This window comes from Schistocerca cancellata, chromosome 7, assembly GCF_023864275.1.
Source record: "Schistocerca cancellata isolate TAMUIC-IGC-003103 chromosome 7, iqSchCanc2.1, whole genome shotgun sequence".
Classification (NCBI taxonomy): Eukaryota; Metazoa; Arthropoda; class Insecta; order Orthoptera; family Acrididae; genus Schistocerca; species Schistocerca cancellata.
Window position 1 is genome coordinate 235754838 of NC_064632.1, and position 14879 is coordinate 235769716.

The 14879-nt window shown below is 41.3% G+C and overlaps 1 protein-coding gene across 3 annotated transcripts in view; it reads left to right on the forward strand.

The window, feature by feature from the left end:
* LOC126092137 (collagen alpha-1(IX) chain-like) overlaps window positions 1–14879 on the forward strand; it is a 362152-nt gene that overhangs the window by 194076 nt on the left and 153197 nt on the right. The gene's annotated exons all lie outside the window — the stretch shown is intronic.

The following is a 14879-nucleotide window of genomic DNA, read 5'->3' on the forward strand; positions in this document are numbered from 1 at the left end:
TAAAACTGAAATTATATATATAATGCCGTTTTATTGAGTACAAAATAGCAACAATAATTACATATTTTTCATGTTTGGGCATTTACATTGTGCTTGTATCTAAATTAATTGCTTTGGTTAACTACAGGAAAGGGCAGCTGTTATGCAATCAACTAATTTTTATTACTTATAAAATGCAATTTATATTTTGTAAGGATATAAAATAGATAATGGACTAGCACTGTATGATGTGTGGGTCTAACTAAGTGCGGAACGAATAAAAAAAGAAAGGGAAATCGTCAGCTCCCATTTCCTGTCTTACACATTCATTTATGTTTCTTTCCCTGTCATTACTGCCGGTAATCCTACCATTTACTACGTCAGTTATGTAGTGTACCAAAACTACCGAACCACAGTTTCAGTAGAGCGCAACACTAGTATTACCGAACACCGTTACGTCGAAAAGTTCCGCTATGGAAAAGGATCTGCAATTTTTAGCAGCAGTTGTAGTTGATCTCTGTATTCCACTAAAACTTGCAAAAAATAAACTTAAAAAAAAAACAAGAATCATAAATTATTAAACTTTTCCTGCAACGCTTTTCTTGGGAACTATAGTTTATTTTACACAATACATTACACTTCTCATAGACGCCAAGTGGGTTGTCCACATCTTTCTCGCGCTAATCCAGTTCGTTTTTCGTATATTGTTTCTCAATTTCTTTTTTATTCATTGGTCTCACAGTTTCACTTCAAGTAGTTACAGTACACTATTTGTTTCGTAATTCTGATGTGTCCATAGAAATGTTGTCTAGAGCAGCACTGCCTGTTATAAATTGTAGGACGGAGAGTTTGATTGCATGAAACGAAAAGGGACTTGAGTATAGATGTATAATGGAGTTGCTGTCAACATTTAAATTAAAATGTCCTCTTAATGTTATGGTACCTGTACGTTATTCCGTTCATAAGTGAAAGAATTTCATAATACAGTGTAATTGTTTCACACACTAAATAACTCAAAATCATCATATGGAGCCCAGTGTACCGTGACCGTTACTATGAATTTCCCATCAACTTTACTTTTGCAGAGCAGGATTCAAACAGCTAATCATTGTAAAATTTGAGGACGTATTTTGTATTTCTTCTTAATACAGATGTATAATGGAGTTGCTGTCAACATTTAAATTAAAATGTCCTCTTAATGTTATGGTACCTGTACGTTATTCCGTTCATAAGTGAAAGACTTTCATAATACCACTTCACTTCTCAGAGTAGTTGTGTTTCCTGGCCGGTCGGAGTGGCCGTGCGGTTCTAGGCGCTACAGTCTGGAACCGCGCGACCGCTACGGACGCAGGTTCGAATCCTGCCTCTGGCATGGATGTGTGTGATGTCCTTAGGTTAGTTAGGTTTAATTAGTTCTAAGTTCTAGGCGACTGATGACCTCGGAAATCGGGTCGCATAGTGCTCAGAGCCATTTGAACCATTTTTTGTGCTTCCTGAATAACTATTATTTCTAACTTACAGATCTTACTCAACGTGGGCAAAGCGGAATGAAACAAAACTGCACAATCACGTTTAATAACAACAGAAACGAATCGCAGCCATATTGCCACACATTGCTGCTTACCATCCAGGCAGCCATACTGCATAGGCGAATCGCATGCCATCGGATTGCCCGGGGACGCTCATACGAGAAGCAATCAGCGACCAATCACTGCGATTTGCCCACACACGAGCGATCTACAAAGTGATCGATCACCCTTGCGACAGTTCGCTGCTCTTCCGAGTATCTGTTGTTTTACACGAATGGCCGCTGGAAATCAGCTATTACAGTTTCCGGTTTGGTCAGTATAATGGCTGTTTCTCTTCAGTTAAATATCGGAGGTAGACAACTTCATGCTCAGTCAAATGTTTCACTTCACCTTCACGGCATAAAATGTTACTCAATCCAGATTTTCCGACAATTTTTAAAAACAACACGTACTCTGACAATTCAAGCACGTGCAAAAACTGTTGTGCGCTTACATGGGAATAAAAATCGGTTGTGGAAGAGAAAATCCGGCAGTAAGAACCGCATATCGTGAATCGATATTGAAGCCTTTACGTGAGCAACCACAAGCAGTACTGGGAAATTAGTGTATGATTCCGGTTTAGCTCACAGTAGGGCGATCAACATTTTCTCGGAATGGGTGACAATGGAGATATATTTTACTCTATTATGTCATACAGTATCATATGAGGCAAAAAACAGAAAAAGTTTTTAGGGTGAAAAGGCGCGTAATAAGACTCATTTGTGATGTAAATTCAAAACAGCGTGCCAAAACCTATTCAAAGAATAGGATAGACTAACTATAGCTTCTCAGTATATTTATTCTTTAATGGAGTTTGTTGTAAGTAATACGCCTCTTTCTCCAATACATAGCTCAGTTCACAATATCTATACCAGGAAGAAAAACAATCTACATAAATACTTGAAATCACTTACCTCGGTCCAGAAAGTGGTCCAATATTCAAAAACTATAAGTTATCAGCCGCCAATAAGAGCTTAGTTTCAGCAAAGGACCAGTTTAACAGGGTTTGAAAGACTTTTTGATCGCCATTTCATTCTACTGCATTAACAGAAACTGTTAGATCAGTTAGGTAAAAATGTTCATTAGAGTTCTTTCTTCTGCAATATTTGATTGCAATAGTCATGTAATTAGGTACTATTGTGTAGAATCACTACAGAAAAATACTTCAATGACAGAAAAATTCGAAACACAAGAAAATAATTAATATAGAGTAATGAAATTTGGGAATACATTTGTCTAGGTAACATATTTAAGTGATTAACATTACAAGATCACAGGTAAGTGTGAAATAAGCCATTACTAATGTGAAGAGCTGGCAATCACCAGAATGTTGAATGCAAGCATGCGAACATGCATGCATTGTGTTGTATAGGTGCCCTATCAGTTAAAGAGAAGGAGTTTCAATGCCAGCTGCACTTGGTCGTACACTAGTAATAGTTTCTTTGTCGCTTTAAAGGCATTCTTGAATGACGTCAGCTCACGGCGTCCAATCTCAAAGATAACTAAGGCTCACGACCGTTGCAGCGTGTATTTGAAGCAAATATAATTTGCATCCTCATAGTGGTGTTACTAGCGCAACTCTTATGATACTGGTATCATTTTTCGGATGCACAAACATACCTGCCAAGTTTTGCTCATGTTGCACAACTCCTCGGCGTTGCGATTTGTTGCTGTCAGTGTATATGTCGACTACAGTGTCGATTATTGTACGAAAACTTTTCGAGATCTGTCGGTCAGGAAATCTGAACTATCAATAGCATCCAACGGAATTAATATTTACAACAGTATTCACTAACAAAATACCTGGGAGGAACAGCCAGTCAATAACGGAGCTGGAGAAGGATTAAAAAAAAATTGCTGTAACGAGAGATCCCGCGAAATAAGTTGGTCACTGGAGCTCCCGTTCCATGTAAACACACACCCTATTTACATGGGGCTCAGCCGGCCGCTGTGGTCGAGCGGTTCTAGGCACTTTAGTCTGGAACCGCGCTGCTGTTACGGTAGGAGGTTCGAATCCTGCCCTGGGCATGGATGTGTGTGATGTCCTTAGGTTGGTTGGGTTCAAGTAGTTCTAAGTCTAGGGGACAGATGACCTCAGATGTAAAGTCCCATAGTGCTTAGAGCCATTTCAACTATTTTACACGGGACTCCCAAGATCGGATATCGCAAACCGATTTCCCAATCTGATTCTGGGTGGTCATGTAAATACTTCAAACTCGACTCTGGAAATCCGCTTCTGGTTTCCGGTCTTCCAATTGCGATCGATTTTCGCTCCCATGTAAAGGCAACCGGTTTTAAAACGTGCATGTGCTGTCACGTTTCGTCTTGTTGTTTTTTTTTTTTAATTTTCGGCTAATATGGACGGAGTGGCTTTTTGTACAGTGAAGGGAAGCTGAAATATTAGGCTGAAGCTCTTTACACCTCGTCTAATTAAAGAAAAATAGTGATTGTGCTAACTGAATTATAAAACTGTAACAGCTGTTTTCCAGGCGCCATATCTACCTAGGCTAGTAAATCCGCTTCACACCTTCATATACAAACACGACAGCGAAAAACGGTTTCCGAAATCCGGTTTCCGTCTTTCGGAATATGTGTCACATCACACTGTAACGTATAACGTAACAGTCGCGATAGTCACTACTGTAAAAGTTGTTACCGTTTTACAACGGGAGCGACACTAGCACACGACGCGGCGAGAAAGGAGAAATTCAGATGCGTAGTAAGCATAGTGTATGTTTTGCATCCCTTCCCTAAGTGATTTACGAAATTATTTTTTTGCCTCCAAGAGTTTGTGTAATACCAGAAGACACGGATGTTTCTAAAAATGATTTTAAAATAAGCGCAAATAGGGGTAAAACTCATGAATCCAGTGGCAAGTTACAATACATTCGTGAAGAAACACTTTTCACATTGGATAGAACTGCAGCTTACCACGTTGATATCAACGAAATATAAACTCATAGACTGACGCATAAGAAGCACAGACATGTACCTCTACAAAAGGGATCGACGCCCCCTCTATCGTTACAAAGGCCTACTGTGTTTTAGACATTGTCGCCTGTTGCCACAAGTACGACTTTCATCTTTATACTATTCTAAGTGGGACAAGCTATTACCAAATAGTGGGAAAAATACACTCCTGGAAATTGAAATAAGAACACCGTAAATTCATTGTCCCAGGAAGGGGAAACTTTATTGACACATTCCTGGGGTCAGATACATCACATGATCACACTGACAGAACCACAGGCACATAGACACAGGCAACAGAGCATGCACAGTGTCGGCACTAGTACAGTGTATATCCACCTTTCGCAGCAATGCAGGCTGCTATTCTCCCATGGAGACGATCGTAGAGATGCTGGATGTAGTCCTGTGGAACGGCTTGCCATGCCATTTCCACCTGGCGCCTCAGTTGGACCAGCGTTCGTGCTGGACGTGCAGACCGCGTGAGACGACGCTTCATCCAGTCCCAAACATGCTCAATGGGGGACAGATCCTGAGATCTTGCTGGCCAGGGTAGTTGACTTACACCTTCTAGAGCACGTTGGGTGGCACGGGATACATGCGGACGTGCATTGTCCTGTTGGAACAGCAAGTTCCCTTGCCGGTCTAGGAATGGTAGAACGATGGGTTCGATGACGGTTTGGATGTACCGTGCACTATTCAGTGTCCCCTCGACGATCACCAGTGGTGTACGGCCAGTGTAGGAGATCGCTCCCCACACCATGATGCCGGGTGTTGGCCCTGTGTGCCTCGGTCGTACGCAGTCCTGATTGTGGCGCTCACCTGCACGGCGCCAAACACGCATACGACCATCATTGGCACCAAGGCAGAAGCGACTCTCAACGCTGAAGACGACACGTCTCCATTCGTCCCTCCATTCACGCCTGTCGCGACACCACTGGAGGCGGGCTGCACGATGTTGGGGCGTGAGCGGAAGACGGCCTAACGGTGTGCGGGACCGTAGCCCAGCTTCATGGAGACGGTTGCGAATGGTCCTCGCCGATACCCCAGGAGCAACAGTGTCCCTAATTTGCTGGGAAGTGGCGGTGCGGTCCCCTACGGCACTGCGTAGGATCCTACGGTCTTGGCGTGCATCCGTGCGTCGCTGCGGTCCGGTCCCAGGTCGACGGGCACGTGCACCTTCCGCCGACCACTGGCGACAACATCGATGTACTGTGGAGATCTCACGCCCCACGTGTTGAGCAATTCGGCGGTACGTCCACCTGGCCTCCCGCATGCCCACTATACGCCCTCGCTCAAAGTCCGTCAACTGCACATACGGTTCACGTCCACGCTGTCGCGGCATGCTACCAGTGTTAAAGACTGCGATGGAGCTCCGTATGCCACGGCAAACTGGCTGACACTGACGGCGGCGGTGCACAAATGCTGCGCAGCTAGCGCCATTCGACGGCCAACACCGCGGTTCCTGGTGTGTCCGCTGTGCCGTGCGTGTGATCATTGCTTGTACAGCCCTCTCGCAGTGTCCGGAGCAAGTATGGTGGGTCTGACACACCGGTGTCAATGTGTTCTTTTTTCCATTTCCAGGAGTGTATATTGTGATTGTAAACCCCAAGTCCTCAAAGCTAATAACACTGTCAGAAGTGCTGTCTTATGTTAAATTTTCCATTAGAGACTTTTCATCCAATGACGTATCAGTATCGGAGAAATGCTGTACATTCTGCTTTAAAATGTTGAACAAATTGTCACTTATCCCATATTTTATCTGTATGCCTTCCACAACCTCTGTAATGCGCACACTGATGGAAGCATAAAACATCCTGACAAAACCTGTATGCCTCGGTGCTATAATATAATAAATTTAGAGCAAACAGCTTATTTTCATCTTTCCATCTTGCAGCACGTTTCTCCTTCGATGACATTCTAATCTGACTTAACAACAAGTCAAGGGCATCTTTTTTTTTTATTGGGATTCTATAGTCTTCAAAATTTGTTTGTCCTTCTTCACATGATCCTTCTAATAAAGTTTCTGTTGCAGTCTGTACTTAAAATCAAAGACACTTTCATTGTCCCATACAGTTTTGCACGAAGTCTAGCGATCTGCACATTCTGATACTCCACACGCTTTTTCTAAACATTAATAATTGCACTTAATTTTACCACTTCCTCGTCAAAGCAGGTTGGTGTTGACGATTCAGATGAATCTTGCACTGGAGAGTTGAAGTGGCTGCTTCTGCCATAGGAGTGTTTTACAGCTTTAGGCGGATTGTGGAACCTTTGTGGCAATCTGCTCTTCATCGTCAATCGAGGTAGTGTATATGGAATGTCAAAGAATGTGGTTAACTGCATTCCAAACGAGTTTATTATTGTCTGCATTCATGAACTCGTTTTGTTCGACGTGTAGCGGACAAAACTTGTTATTATAAAGGTAAACAGGGCCTTTTTTCATAAGATCTCGTCTGCTATTCACTAGCTATTTTCTACTCAATAAAACGAAACGTTAATCATCAATATACATGTAATTTGCAAGCGAATCCTGACGATGCAGTTTAGTAACATGATGGTATATACTTCTCAGGGCTCGTAGGAAACCTAAAAAAAAGACAGATGTGGTCTCTTCTTCTCGTAGTTGCTGCAATTTATTGCACTACGCTACGCTCCCATTTGTAAAAACCATTCTATAAACCAAAATAAACAGCTACTACTCGCTTTCGCTTTCACGATCGCGCCAAACTCAACAGTTTAACTTACTGGCCGCTTGGCGCGCTGCTGACGCAGTAGACAACAAAATCGAGGCGAAGTGTCGCGACTTTTGTGTTAGACTGTGGTCGTACGTAATTGTAGTGGAAGTGACAGAAGCCTATCGCTAAAACATTGCAAGAGTGCTCACTGTTCACACAGCTGCCGCGGTACTGAACTCACTCCTGTTCGACAATGGAATGCTTACTGCTGTTCCGCTACGGTATTGTACAATCTCAAAAGTCGGCGAGTGGTTTCAGAAGCAGTGCTACTTCACTGAGGGCTTCATATTTTTGCCATATTTTCCCAGAAAAGAACTGCAGCCAGGCGCGACCATTTAGGAAGAAAACGTGATTGGGGTACAGTATGTAATTTACTTGCCCCTTAAGTAAGCACCTCTGCTGCTCACAAATTTCGGTTTTCACTATCTGCTGACAAATTAAGGTTTCCGAAGTATCGGCAAGCATTCTCTAGCTACTCTCTCTTCATGTAACAATAAGCTACAGAATGAAGTATAATATACTCATTGGTTATCGGCTGCATGTAGTGCCTAGGATCACTGTAAGTAAGACTCACGTATAAGATTGTTCCATTTTTGTTATTCTAGCGTGAATGAAACTCCGACATGCACCAACGCATCAAAACCCTTAATTTTCTTTGCTGATCACTGTGCTAAGCATTTATCCCTCGTAGTTCCTGTGTCAAATCTCACTGGGCAGTCGGTTTCCCTGTGCTTGTCATGTGTCGCTCGAACGGTCGCATTTGAGCGATGACGAAAAATATGCAAAATTGGTATTTCTGCCGTCGGCTCAGCGTCGCCTCAATAGTGCTGTGTATAGTAACCACTGAACAGACCTCGGTCCATCACTAGGAATCACAGAGTAAGCAGGAGAGCGTTGTGTGGAAATATCCATCTTCTCATAAAGCAAAATTTCAAAAGCGAAACATGAGTAGGAAAGTTGATGACAGTATTTTGGGATATGAAAAGTCACGGCTGATTTATTACACTTCTAAACGCCAGACAGTGATGAGTGACAGATACTCAGAGCTAATGCGAGATCTGACACCCAACATCGAAACGGAGAGGGAAGATTAAATAGATGCAATTTTGCTACATGATTATGACCTCCCTCATCCAGCTTAGAAAACAATCCAGTGCATTCAAAAGCTTGATTCTGGAGTTGCTGCAGCTACCATCGTACTGCCCTGGTCTAGCTCCAAGTGATTTTCACCATTTTGGTCTGGCAAATGAAAGTTTCTTGAGATGACGAGGTTGTGGAAGCAGTGCAAGAGTGGGTACACACAATGCCAGTAGGCTTCTTCGAGGACAGAATTAGGAATGGTGTCAAGATTTGAAGCAATGGCATAGAGGCTGAGGGTGAGTTTGTAGAGGAAGTCTGTTACTTTGCCAAAAATAACTTTAATTGAAAAAACTTCCATTATTTTTTAGGATTCCGTACTTTAGTTGGTAAAAATCGCATCCTCGTCTGAAGATGACACGGCGGTCGGATGGTCCCGATGGGCCACTTGTCGCCTGAAGACGGAGTGCTTTATTAACTACCAAAATAAACACGGTGCTACGTCTAAGTACCAATGTTCTCAAATTGTTCTGTCAGAGGAAAAATTTGGAGTCCCCTTCCTTGTGGGATAACTTTGTTAACCGTTTGCTTGTCTGTCCGACTGTTAAAAACCCTTTTTCTCAGAAACAGGTAGACATATTGAGCCGAAATTTATGTCATATACTATGGTCCGCGATCCCTTGGCGGTGTAAAAAACTCAAGTTCGTAAGTCATTGCAGTCGAAAAATACCACTATTTATGTCACTTATCTTGATATTAGCAAACTCACTTCTGTTGGAAAAAGGTGCAACTAGAGAATAAATGTCCCTTCCGTCGCATCGTTACCTTTGTGGAGTAAGTATGGAGCGAAATTGCAAAAAGGCGGCGGTCACTTCACCTAGAAAGTTCTGTCACTTCCACATTAAGGTTCTGCAGCTGGAAGTTGGTAATTGATCCCCAGAGCTGAGTTCTTCCATGGGTGAGAAGCTCATTGCAACTAGGACTTAATAGTGTATGCTGTTTCTCACATCTACTGATAAATTACGGCAAAAGGGTAGCTGGCGCAGTGGACTCGCATTTGGGAGGTCGACACTCAAGGCAAATGCCGGGATGGTTCTTTCGAAAGGTCATGGCCGATTTCCTTCCCCATCCTAGACACAATCCGAGCTTGTGCTCCACCTCTAATGACACCAATGTCGATGAAACGTTAAACCCAATCTTCCTTCCTTTTACTGAGGGAGAGGTCTCAGATGTACATAGTTATACTGGGTATCACAGATAAAATTAGCCTGTGTAAGTATAAAGGAAATCCAGTGAAATTACACAAATGAAGATCTGAAATGGACTTACCATTTATTTACACTGAAAAATACATTTATATAAGGTGTTGAAAGTGATCCCCTGCAGTACCAGAACACAACTGCACTCATCTAAGCATATTCAGATAAACCGGTGTAAAGCTCTGATATTGATGGTGGCAGCTTCACGGCTAATATTATCTTTCATTTGCTGTACTGTGTGCGAATTCGTTTCATAGACTCGCTATTCAAGTGTCTCCCCCAGGTAAAAATCGCATGTTAGATCCAGCTAACATGGTGGCCATAAATGTTTGCTGGCAGTTCATTCCTCAGTGAAGACATCATGCACTAGTTCCACGGATACCTTAGACATGTGGCCTGTCGCCTCATCTTGCTGGAAGAAGCAGTTTGGTCTTTCATATTCAATGAGATGAGCACAAAAGTGTGTCAAAAATTTCCTTACATGGAACTGTGTTGAGGTAGTGTAAAAAATTATTGATCCAATGACGTGCATTCCTGTTACACCACACCAAACACCGATTTTTTCATCATGGAGCGGTTGCTATTCCTTCTGCATCTGTTGATGACTCTCCATCCAATCTAATGCAGTGTGTTCTTACTCTCAAGAGTATTCACTAAATTCCTGTAGGCATATGCCCGGATGGTTCCTTTGAAGAGACATGGCCAACTTCCTTCCTCATGTGTCAGATAATCCAAGCTTGTGTTCCACCTCCAAATGAACTCATTTTCATACTGCTCTCATTAGTCCCCGAGTCATCCATCAGTGCCTGGACACTAAGTTTTGTACCACTAACAGCCTTTACATAAAACCAGAATGATATGTTGATAATATTCTGCTGAAGTAATTGTTGAAGGCTTCATGCATTACCCTCCTGACAACCATACATGCTTCATTCACCATCTCTTCTCTAGTCCTAAGCTTTGTTTTAAACCTATTATGCATATCCATAGAACTCTCCTTACAGTGACCCCTCCAATCATGAATTGCTCTACTAGGTGCTTGGTCAACTTCTTTTAAACTCAAACCATAGTTCTTTTACATGCTCATGTCCAGAGTTAAATATTTGAATTTGCTCATTGAGATATGACACCACCGCCTCTTTATCTAGTTTTCTGACCATATAAATCTTTCTACTTGTTTTAGTTGCCTTTTTGTCTTCATTGTTGCCACAACTGTCTCGTGATCACTGATGCCAATTTCGAAGTAGAAATCTTCAAAGCAGTAAGGTCTATTTCTTACCATTAGATTCAATATATTTCCATCATGAGTGAGTTTCTCGACTATATGTTCTAGGTACTTTTCAGAGAAGGCATTTAGTAATGTTTGACAGGATGTCCTGTCATACCCATCACTAACAAAACTTCAACCATCCCAAATGATTGTTGCTTGATTGAAGTCGGCTTCAATGATTAAATTCCATATAATATAAATACGTTTAAGATTAAAGTGTGGCTGGGGAGCTTACATACTAGCAAAAAGGTTTTCTGTCAAGTTTGTAGTTCCCTTTGAGAGTTGGTCTGGTCTTATGCTCATCTCTGATACTGAATCTTGCCCAGACAACTTGCATGCATCTTCAGTTTCTGTCTATGTGGATTTGAATCTCTTGTCTAATGTGACAAACACACCACCTCCATTTCCCATTAGCCTATCCTTTCAGTAATCGTTTAAATGTTCTCAGCTTTAGATGATGAACCTGGGAAATTATTATGAGGCGGAATCAAATGAAACCTTGAAAGTGTAATTAAAAATCTACATTTTGTGTCATTGTACTGTAAGTTGGCCATACTATTAGCAATGATGTAAGGAATGCCCTACAGGCAGCAGCATACGACAGAAAAGTGAAACACAGCCACAATACTGGTTCAAAATAGCTACCCCACTTGCGACATGCACCAAGGAAGAACAGCAGGTACCATATGTTTTCTGAGCAGTGAATATACAAAACCTACTGAAATTGATCAGCAAATGAAGGTCAAGTATGGCATGCAAATGTATTACTGCAGCAAGTGTATGAGTGGTCTAGAAGGTTTGGAAGTGGTGTGATTTCTGTGACACACACCCATTGCCCATTTCAGGCACACGGTGTTGTAACACCATAGTCTGCTGAGGTTAAAGCCATTGTGCTGGAAAATCGCCATGTGACAGTAGATGAAATAGCTGAAAATCTGAACATTAGTCATGACTCAGCACATCAATCAATCACAAAGTGCTTAAGTTTTGCAAATTGCCTGTAAGGTGGGTGCCACAGGAGCTTACTGCAAAACTGAAAGAGTGATCTGTTGATATCTCTGAAGAACTTTTGTGACACTTTGAAGCAGAAGGTGATCAATTCTTTGTGAGAATCGTTACAGGACATGAAACCTGGATACACTACCACCAATGTGAAACAAAGAGAGCAAGCAGGGAAGAGCCCCATTCCTCAACACCAAAACCCAAGAAGTTCTGCATGCAACCATCTGTAGGAAAGGTTTTGCTGATGCTATTTTTGGATATACATGGTGTTCGATTGGACCACTACACAACTAGGGCAAACACCATCACCAGTGCACCATATTTCAATATGTTAAAAGACCAGCTCCAGCCTGCAATAAGATCAAAGCGACATGGACTTCAGACTGCCGGTGTCATTTTGCAACATGACAATGCTCAATCTCATAGTGCCAGTGCAACACTTGCAACTATCAATGACTTGCACTTTGATACGGTGCCACACCTGCCATACTCACCAGATCTCTCTTTGAGTCATTACCACAAGTTTGGACAATGCAAAGAGGTGATGGGAGGAAAGAAATTTCATTCCAGTGATGAGGTGAAGCAGGTTACGCATGAGTGGCTGTGCACAGAACTGAAAGAATATATTTTTTCCCTGAGGTATCCATGCACTTCCTACACGCTGGAGGAAGTGTACTGGATGACAGAAAGATCATGTCAAAAGTGACACATTTTTGTCCAACTTTTGTTCAATTAAAAAAATTTTTGAATATTAAGGTTTTCATTTGACTTCCCTTTGTACAGCTCCCTACATACTTCTCCCACGGGATTGGTGAAGACAAGGTTGGACTAATTGTAATGCATGCTGAGGCATTTCAGTGGTTTTGCTTTCCACCCTAAATACATAAATGAAACCGGAGAAAGCCCTGATAACTGGAACAATGTGAAGTACCCTGTGCCATACACATCACATTGGTTCAGTGTGTATGGATGTGGATGTAAACAGTTCTTCTGAAGAGGACACAGCTTATTCCCCTCCTTACCTTTAACCCTATTCTAAACTTGTACTCTTTTGCTTATCGTCCAGAATGTAAAGGACTGCTGAGTTATGAAAGAAACAAGGATGATATGATTTACCTCTAACACGACTATGTAGAACTAAGACCTCCCATCTAGTAGTAGATTTATCCATAAATGTGGGAAACAGCAGACACAACAAGTCCATGCTGTAACAAGCTTCTCACCACAGGAAGAATTCGGTTCTGGACATCAACTAGCATCTTCCATCTGCAGAGCCTTACTGTGGAAATGACAGAGGTTTCTAAAGACCAGATGAATGAGGGACATACTGTGTAAGTCAGCATCAAAACTATTTCATCTGCAAGGCTGTAGACAACATTTGCATTCAGTTGGCTGTCAGGCTTGCTATCAATAAGGGATAAAAATCTCACTGCTATCAATTTTGGGTTTTAATCAGCTTTCTGTACATAGTATTATGTGAGCTCTACCCAGGCATTTTCTTTAAGTGATTTAAGGAAACCATGAATTCTGGAAGTTAGAAGAAAGATTTGAACTATAGTCTTTCAAGATGTGTGCCCTCTACCTTAGCACCCAGTTTTCTATTAAATTCTCTCACTCCTTATGCCAGTGAAGTTCAGTAATGAATTGCACTAAAAATGATGAGATGCACAAGGACAGGTTTCTGCACCTGCCAGTGATACATTAGCAGCAGATCAACAAAGGGTCAAAACAGGAGCCACAAAAACAACAGAAGGAACACCTATGAGGCTTAGCTTTCACATATGTATGTCATACAGGAATTTCCATTAAGAACTATATTGAAAAGATACCAACACTTTGCAACACAATGGGCAGAGAGTATGTGCTTGCAGAAATGAGAAATGCCACAGACTACTTGGCTATCAGTAACCCAAAAGATTTTTTGGCAAAGATGAGATATTATTGCATTATTTATGTACTCCATGTAATCAGTTAGGTGTTACTATTCCTTTCTCTCTTCATACTTCTTTCCCTCCACCCCCTGTCTCTTGAACCTTCCTTCCTCCCCCCCCCCTCCCCCCCTCTCATGCTGGTGACTCTGTGACCTGTCATTCCTGTTTAACTTTCTCTGAACAATTCCCGTTCCTTCCTCCCTACAAAAGGAACTAATAATTCTGAAGGCTATGATAATATTCTGTACTCTTACATGTGTGTATCATAAATAAAAAAATTTAGACTCTCAAATGTAGGCCTAAATGTAGGCCTTTCCCATCTCATAGTTTTATAGTTTGGTCTGGTAATTTTCCTTTTTATACAACTATATGTGTGTATGATATTCACTGGTATCAGATGCTGTGTTAAAAGTGGCCTGTTTGAAATATCGTGCTTTGTTTCAAAGCCATGAAACTATTGTTTCTTTGTCATTTCTTTGTCATTTAACCTACTGTACTTATTATGGCACATGTGTTTACTAAATGTATCTTGTCCCTGTTGTTCTTTAGTTAGTGGTCTGATCATTGTTTTGCATTTATTTGTTTCTTTGCACATCTGTTAATTTTTTACACATTCATGTTTACATATTCTATGTTTATTTACTCCTTGTCACCACATTGCAACTGAAAAAAATATCATTGTACTTCTAGCTTTTCACTCTGATTTTTGTTTTTGTACATTAGTTATGAAATTTCCACTTACATTTTATGCAGTTGAATAGCTTGTAGCTATCTTGTTATGGAAACATTGATTACTCCGTAGAATTTCATTCATTGTGTCTGTGCTACTAGATTCTACAGAAATGATAGTGGTCATTGTGCGCAAGTGCTCTTTTTAACTTGAAACTAGAAGTCTTGGTTTAATTGAATCTTACATTTCTTACCAGTTTCTTTTCTATTTTTTTGTCTTTGGTTCTTTAACACTTGGAATTTCACTGTTATAAAGTTTCATGTAGTTAGAATGTCATAGAATAGTCATATACTATTGCCTTTGTCAGGATATTATTTGATATTAACTTATTATGGTCACCTATACTTAATGATTGCTA